This window comes from Nelumbo lutea, chromosome 4, assembly GCF_056320005.1.
Source record: "Nelumbo lutea isolate HS-2025 chromosome 4, American lotus-T2T, whole genome shotgun sequence".
Taxonomy (NCBI): domain Eukaryota; kingdom Viridiplantae; phylum Streptophyta; class Magnoliopsida; order Proteales; family Nelumbonaceae; genus Nelumbo; species Nelumbo lutea.
In genome coordinates this window covers 85,251,548-85,260,490 of record NC_142687.1, presented here as the reverse complement: position 1 = coordinate 85,260,490, position 8,943 = coordinate 85,251,548, and the positions used below count along the sequence as shown (strand labels likewise).

General features: G+C 36.6%; 1 long non-coding RNA gene across 1 annotated transcript; it reads right to left on the bottom strand.

Moving 5' to 3' along the window:
- Window positions 1–3,311: 3,311 nt before the first annotated feature.
- On the bottom strand, window positions 3,312–6,594 carry LOC148861470 (uncharacterized). The gene is made up of 3 exons (XR_016113449.1): window positions 6,457–6,594; window positions 3,530–3,912; window positions 3,312–3,453 (listed from the first exon to the last, which is right to left on the bottom strand). It is a non-coding gene; the product is annotated as an uncharacterized LOC148861470 (long non-coding RNA).
- Window positions 6,595–8,943: the final 2,349 nt, after the last annotated feature.

Here is an 8,943-nt window from a genome sequence, read left to right as displayed (position 1 = left end):
ATTATGTTTTATATTTTTCGTCCAGGTGAAAAAGTAACTTACCTACTTGGGATATGGGTAAGTTTTACCTAAATAAATGAGATTCTTTATAATTAATGTAAAAAGAATGCTATAAATTTGATCGATGGAAAAAGATACCTATTGACCAATTTCCCCCCTTATTTACTGATAAAGAAACGAGACCTTAACTGGACCTTTTGACATCATGTGCACCTCTTTCTCCATCTGCTCTGTTATCGGTTGAAATCCTGGTATTGTTTAATTTATTTGTTTTGAGAAGTGGCTTAGATCTTTTATTTGAGTTGTTATGTCATTTTGATGATTGATAAATTATATTAACTGAAATCTAGACATATAATTTGTATAGTTGAGATCAATGGACTGACTAGTCCTTTGCTTATGTGACCTTTTTTTTATGAATCCATTCTCGAACCTCTTATTTAGTTATTTATACTTTTTTCAAGGGATGATGATTTCATACATTGTGGGTAGACTTGTTCATGGGCTGGGTGGCCCGATGGGCCAGCCTGGCCCCCGGACGGGCTTGAACATATTTATAGGCCCGCGGGCTTAAATTCGGGTTAAAAATCCTGGCCCGTGGGCTTAAATTCGGGCTAAAAATCCTGGCCCGCAATAAATTCAAGTCGGGCTTGGGTTTTGTCAAAATAGTCCAACCCGACCTAAAATTAGACTTAAAATGGGTTATGTGATTATGTCCATTTGAATAAATTTTTTGATTTAAGAATGTAAAATTGTGTTTTAAAACGTAAAAGAAAGGGAAAAAAATCATCTTGTAGGCCCATTGTTCATTTAAATAAAAAAAATCATTTGAATTTTTAATTCTAATTTGAGTAGGGAAAATTGTAAGTTTTTTTGTTAGGTCGGGCTTCGGGCTCGGGCTCGAGCCTTTTATCAAGGCTGGGCTCGAGCTCGGGCTCGGGCTCGGGCCTCACGTATTTCCATTAATGATGAGTAAAAGCCCAGCCCATGAACAGGTCTAAACATGGGAATGGAAAATTGAAAATAAATTCAAGAAAAATAAATAAATAATTGAAATAATAAAACTATATTTAATATTAATAAATCAGGGCATTTTATTGATTTGAAAATATTCATGTTAGAGAGAGACGAAAATCTCTATGGATGTTCGGCAAAAGGGCAAACCCGAAGGATGAAGAGGAGAGAGAGAAGTAATGTTTGATTCATATATTTAACTGTGGAGAAAATGAGCAAGAACCCAGAGGATGGAGTTCAAGGTGGAGCTTCCTCTTGAACCGAGAAGGAGGAACTTTTTCTTTCGTGATCAATTCAAGGAAACCTCTGAACCAGAGCTATGACTTGCAGTTGGGAGCTACAATATTAGGCGATGCCATTGGAGATGTGATTTCTACTACTTAATCCCCACAAATCCATCCAATTGCTAGCCCTATGATTTGTAGTTGATTGAAGGCCCTTTAGTGTTTTCGGAAAGTTATATATCTATATTCTTTTATTTTTCAGGTAAATAAGACAATGACGGGTTTAGCCATAAAAGTTATTGTTAAAAGGGATAATTTTGTCTCATTCAAGTATTGACAATTTCTCTCAGGTGGAAAAGATATTTATCCCAGTAAGTGATACCCAAAGAAAACACATAAATCTGAAAAAAGAAAATGAATATCTTGATCAACGAGAAACAAAATCCTATTAATCGACTTTTCTCCTCTCAAAATCCGAAAAACGAATGAACCCTAAATGACCGACTTCATCCATAATGCACCCAAACCCAGTTCAGCCGAATAGTGAGGATTATTATCCATCCTTCCAAATTCATATAAAGTGAGGATTTATTATCCATCCTTCCAAATCTCATTTTAGTTTGAATATGTTGCTCTAAATGAATCATTCTAAAGTGAATCTCTTCTCACTAAATGATCACAAGATATGATTTAGATGGCTAATGATAAAGATAGGGAAATAATCCATCTTTCTTTGCAAAGTTTTGGTTTTTAATGAGATTTTCAACCTTTTGATGATGAGTAATGTGCTGTGGGACACCAGTGGTGAGCCAATCCAAATTCCTTTCATTGATGTTGGCCGCATGCTAAATTAAGGACTCACGAGAAATCTGTTCATGTCTATTCACAACACACTACCCCCCTCCCTTCCCTCTCAATGAATTGAGAACATCTCCCCCTACAGGAGGATGAGATATTCTCTATGTATGGCTACGATCTTATGTAGGTAGACATGGGCAGAGTTTGTACGGGCAGGAAAACAGGACTCTAAATTAAGATCTCAATCTCAATCAATCATGTTAAATCTTACCATTCATTTCACAAAACGTACTTTTAGATTTAACATGTAATTTAAACATTTAACAAGACTTGAATTAAAAATATCATTAATTGCTCCATTTCTTTATTTGCATCGGATGCATCCTAAATTTTACCATTAATGCTATTTGTTATTATTAATTTATGCATAAATGCATACTTATCAATTCTCATCACTTAAAAAGAAAACATTTTTATGGGTGAATGCATGGGCTAGACTTACATGGTCCATATGCTTGACTAATCAAGAGATGGGTATGGGCTGACACTTTAGCCTATTAGTTTGGGCCGGACAGAGTGTTATTCTCAATTATTATTTTTTTTTGAAGGTCTGGCCTGCGTCATAAACCCTGGTTCAAGAGATGGGTATGGGCTGACACTTTAGATATAGAATGATTCATTTGTTCTCAATCTGAGACACATGTTTGATACTAGGGTCAGTTTGGAAGGAGTATAAATACAAAATATAAGTCTACAAATTTGTATTTATACTCTTTCCAAACAGATCTAAGTACTAACTACACGAGGGAATGAGATGGCATGCATGTATGCATGTACTTGTGCTCGAACTTCGGAGGTACAGAGAGAATTAGAAGAACAAATGTTGTCAGGGGTTATTGGGGAATGGAGTAGGAGACTGTGAGAGACAGAGAAAATAATAAATGATAGAAACGCATCTCAATTCTCAACAAAGATGGATGAAGCTCACAACCCCCCACTAAAATTTCACTGAAAAACAAAGCAGCCAAGTCATTGAGTTGAGCCATGTGTCATCAAACCATTCAAACGGCCCCAACTCTCCAATTGAAAAGTTATCCTCACCTCGAGATGCGTTGCATTGCGTGTCTGAAGAGTCAAGAATGAACACTCCCCCTCGCCCAAAAGAAAAAGCAGCTCCAACACCAACAGAGTCACACACAGGGAACAGAGCACAGATGAGATAAAATGATAAATCCCACCACCAGACTCCAGAGTTCTCTCGTACAAATATAAATATGTAGAGTGCAAAATTTTGTATTTTATATTATTTTGTATGTGTTTGTACAGTAAATATTTGTATTTCTACTCCTTTCAATCTGAGTCCAAAGACCGCAACCTCCATGAAATTAGACAAACAGAAATAAATCGCATCGAACACCTGCAAGTGCAGAGACAGCTGAAGCTCAGGAACTAGGACACTAGCTCTTTCACTGCCAGAACAAGGCAGGACTTACCTCTTCTTACGCCATCCCTTCTTCAATGCAAACTGCAACTTCATACGTATAGAATTCTGATACAACCGTACGTAAAAAGCTTAGTTGCAGTTTATTTTGCTGTCTCTACGCAAGGTTCTCAACTGTTGAAATCACCGGAGCCTCTCCTCTTGGATGGCTGCTGTAAGGCTGTAACCCGACGATCTTCACTTGAACCACATCCCATATGTGTAATAATACGGAGTTGCTTTCTTTCAGAATTGTGGTGTATATGAATATGATAACTCAGTAGCGGTCTGGATCAATTCACGGTTAATGAGTGAACCCATCTCTGCAGATATAAACACCACCATATTTGGTTGATGAAGAAGAAGATGAACAATCCTCGGTGGGTCATTACTTCACTGAGAAGATTAACAATAAAATGTAGAATGTAAAAAGTGGCAAACAAGAAAAGAATTAATAAAAGAAAATGTTAGCCAGAATTGAAGTAGAAGGATTAGAACAAAAAATGTGTGCAGATATGTGACCATACTTACTTGCTGCTCTCACATGCATGCAATACCAAATTCATTTGAAAGGGAGAGAAAGAGAGAGAGAGAGAGAAGCAGTGGTGGGGAACCCTTGTTGGAGAAGGGGAGCACGTGCAAACTCACTGGACACGAGGGTCTTTGCACGTGCCCTGCTTCTCCAACAGGGAGCTACCCACCAGCTAAAGCCATGGCCTGTGAATGAACTATATAATTCAGATCAGATAGATGAAAATGTGAAGAAGCAAGAAGCCCATGTATTTATAATTATAAAAGCTCAGCTCGGTCACACACCAACAGACAGAGAGAGAGAGAGAGAGGAATGAGGAATTAAAAGCATTGAAGTGATGGAGTGCTGAAATGGGAGGAATCAAGTATTCAAATCTGAAAGTGTTGGTGTGGAAGAAAAGCTCTGGCAGGGCAGGCAATCTATCTCTTCCATTCTCTCTGCCTAATTTGCCATCACCACCAAAACCTTTCTTCACTTCTAAAGCATATATATATACACAGATTAACTCTATCAGCAGCCTCCAGACTCCAGTTTGTCCTCATCATATGGCGATGTTATATATAATATTCTGAACAATCTGAGACGGCAGTACTTATGTGTAATATCTGACATTTGACTGAGCTATCCTTCCCAGAATTTATTCATCATAGTTGGATAGATTTTTGATAATTTAAACCTAGGAAACATCATTGGCTAGGTGGGCTCCATCCCAACGTTGGTAGGTTTATCTTGTATATATGATCGAGAAATTCAAATTCAAACCAGAGACTTAGGAATTTGGATGATAATGCTAATGACGATGATGATGTTAGGATGATATAATAGGTCGTCATTGGGTCAGGAGTCTGGAGTCTGGACTGGACTCTCTCTCTCTCTGAGTCTCTCTGTCTGTGTGCAGCAGAGGCCAGAGAGTGGTGGAGTACTACTTAAGCTGAATTATGTATGGTTTTGGTAGGTGGGTTGGGAACAACATACATACATACATAGGAATGAATGAAAAATAAAGCGAGGGAGGGAGAGGCAGAGGCAGGAACAGGATTGCACGTTGAGGGTTGCGTGTTGGTGTGGGGATGAGTGGTGTAGTGGTTGTTTGGGAGCTAAGCGAGTCTCCCTAGGTGGATTTTGATTCCTATCTTTTGCTGCTCTATCTTTGCCTTTTGCTTCCTTCCTTGTTTCTTTTTTTTTCTTCTTTTTGCTCCCAGAATTAAGGCTTTTGGTTTGAACTTTGAACCCCTTTTTCCAGACCCCCAGAATTAATGGAGCTTTTTGATGTTTATCAGAACAGAAGACATAATTGACTCACCCATCTGAGTTTAATGCTTTAATTAATTAATTAATTATACACTGAAACCATGGAATCCTGTCGTATGTCACTTGCTTTAATAGTTAATTGATTGAACGGTAAAGATTGATGAGATGGTGGGACCGACCGGTGTAGAGGGAGATGCAATACTGCAATGTACCTAATTACGTGTGTGGGTGAAGAATGATGGGTTGATGGATGGTTTTGGGGCATTCACCGTCGAGACACACTTGTATTGTTGAAGGAGAACATAGATTCTGGTGGTCAATCCAATCCAAGCCAACCCAGATAGATTTTACTGATAAAAGGAAACTCATGTATGTGTCGCAGAATCACAACTTCACAGAATCACAGGAGGTTTACTTTGTTTCTAAAATATAAGGGGTTGAGGGGTTTTGAGTTTTGATGACAGAGGTACACAGAATGACTCAACCCGGATTGGAGATGGAGAGAGTGGCCGGGGTGAGACAAAGCCGGCCGGAGGGAGATATGGACTGACAGCTGAACTGAAAAGAGAAATTAATTTCAAATGAAATAAAGAAAGACAAAATAGCTTTAGATAAAGGCTAAAGCCAGCGAATATCACGGGAGTGACAGTGTCCGGCACGGCAGCCATGAAAACAAAATTAAACACAGTGTCTCTGTTAATCTTTTTGTCTTTCATGATTTGAATAGTGACTGTCAATGGTCGGGTCAATCTAAAAGCTACCTGAACCTCAACCTGATCTAACCCTCCTCCCTATTGGAAGGATATTGCCCAGGATTAATTTCAGTCTGCAATTTGAGTCCTGATTATCAAAACATGAACCACAGCCAGATTTGAACAATAAATCATATATCCACAACCAGGACAGCAAAAAGCCTGCAACTTTATTTGGATTTCTGTAAACGAACACAGGATTTATCTCTTACTGAATTCGGCCTTAAAATAGGTAGGTATTCGCCTTCTTCATTAGATTACTGAGAAAGTGAAAACCCAAAATCAGAACTCAAAATAAGAACTGAACTATTAACACTAAAGAGAAACCCATAAAAGCCCATGTTTTTAATCTTGATATTATAAAGAAAAATTAACCACAAAAAAGAAAAGAAACCCGTCTCTTACTTGTAATAAGAAATACAAAAGAGGAATCCTATCTTCATCCTTGAACCCAATCATTCTCATCCATTAACTTGAGTTAAGAGTAGTATTGTAAGTCATCACTCAGCAGCTGCTGCCTCGTTGCCTATCACAACTCCTCTATGCCCTCCCTGACTCTTCTAAGTTTTATTGTTCAAAAAAAAAAAAAGAAAATATTAATAATGGAACAGTTTAAATTAAACATGAGATATCACCAATTCATGAATTAATACCCTGGTAATAATATAATAAAATTAAGGGTAAATCTATGATGTCGGAAGACATGATACCAGAAGAGTACATGTATTTCCACTATAGCAAATGAGTTTTGACCAATCAAAACCCTCATGAGTTTTGATGACTATCATATGATTCCTTACCTTATACCAGTTGATTGGGTATAAGTAGACTTGGCAAAAAGTTGATCCAACCTACAATCCAATCCAACCCGAAAAAATAGGGTTAGGGTATCATATTTAGCAATCCGAATGTAAAAATGACCTGACCCGATTTGCAAAAAAGGTTGGGTTGTGTCATGGGTCAACTCTCTGATCCGATTGTCGAGTCTAATTGGGATTATTTATGCATTGTTAGAAGTTTATACTCTTTAGTTTTTTCTATTTAGTCTTTACTTTTTATTGTTTATTCTTTAAATTGTTAAATGTTTAAGTTTTTTATTTTATATTTGGAATTTTAAGGTTAATTCTTTTAATTATGATATTTTTTATGTAATTTTTTTTTTTATTTTTTAAAATTTCAATTATTTTTTGGAATGACCCAAATTGACCCATGGGTCAACCCTAACCCGAACGTTTAAGGTTAAGGTCTAGCATTTAACAACCCAACCCGAAATTCAACCCGACCCCGACCCTGACCCACCCAACCCAATTGCCAGGTCTAGGTATAAGTATTTCCACTATAGCCAAATCCATTAATCAAAGATATATGTACACAATATGAGTAATGAAAATATTATAGAATGATATTGAGGTTATCCAAATTTGATACACATATTAGGTTTCAAAGTTTGAATTTGAGTCGTTTAGTCTTTTCGAATATCAAAATCGTGTCTTATCTGATAGTACTTATTCAAATCGGTTCAATAATATGATTCATCAGAAGCTCTATAGGCTCAGTTTGGAAGGACTACAAATATAAATATGTAGAGTGTAAAACCTTAAATTTTGTACTATTTTGTATGTATTTATACTGTATATATTTGTAGTTTTACTCCTTCCAAACTGAGCCATATGAAATGATACAAATATCTTTAGAAGGTGCAAGTAGGGATGTTCATCTTCCCGTTCAGTGTGGTTTGAAGAGCTCAAATCAAACCAGTAAAATATAATCTGAGAATTTTTTCAAACCAAATCAAACCAAAACATTTTATTTCAGTTGGGTGCAGATTTTAATATGGGTTGGACCATTATATTGAGCTTAACCCAATGTCCAAACAACCTATTACGGTTTACAATTTGGTTTGGCTGCATTTTAAAAAACCAAACTAAAATCATAAATCATAATTTAAAAAACCACAAACTGATCGAACCAAACCATTTCTACATCCAAACTGAACCAAACTGCAAATTTCAGTTTGGTGGTCTAAACCTTGTTTGTTTTCACTTTTTAGGTAAGTTATTTACATAGATAAATGTTTCCCAACTCCCAAGTAATACTTATGGATGTAAGTAAACTTATCTGTGTTCCTTTTTGCACAATCAAACTTTTTCTATTACTATTTTTATCCTTGAACCTTCTTATTTTTAAAGTCTTTTTAATGGGCATTTTTGTCTCATTAATATTGGCATCTTTCCTTCTAGGTGGGAGCTTTCTCATTTGAGAGAACCGTGGTCGTTTTATGGATAAATGGCCAAAAAAACTTATCCAGAGGAAAGTGCTTTTTACATTTATATGAAAAAGAACATGAAAAAGTTGTCAACTTTCTCATTCCAAAACTTATCAGAAAATGAATATGGGGCCTTGTTGTAATGCAAAGTTTGCACATATGAAGTCGGGGCAATATCATTTAGTTGCTAACTTATTTCTTCGATCCTAAAGAAATAACTTTCTTCGGGTCTCTGTCTTTCTGGTATATACTCAGGACCACATTATTTGGGTTGGGTCTAACCCAAATGAAGTTCGATTAAGTTGGATCTAGACATCCATTAAGGTTGTTGGATTGGACCATTACTAATGGATCATCAAAATTATCGAATCAAGATTGGATCCGTTAATAATCTTGTTCAATACAACTATTTCTAGAAATTTAAAAGAAGCCCGAAGAGAGCGACCCTAAGGCTATGTTTAGTTTGAAGGAAAAAGTAGGGAAACCTATATAAGGCTTGTAAAGGTTTCCCTACATTTTTCTTCCTTTCCCTACTTTATCCTTCAAACCAAACACAGCTTAAAGGAGTGAACGTAAAGAATTTGGCTTAACCGGATAGAATTACTGTATAGCAAACTGTGGAACCA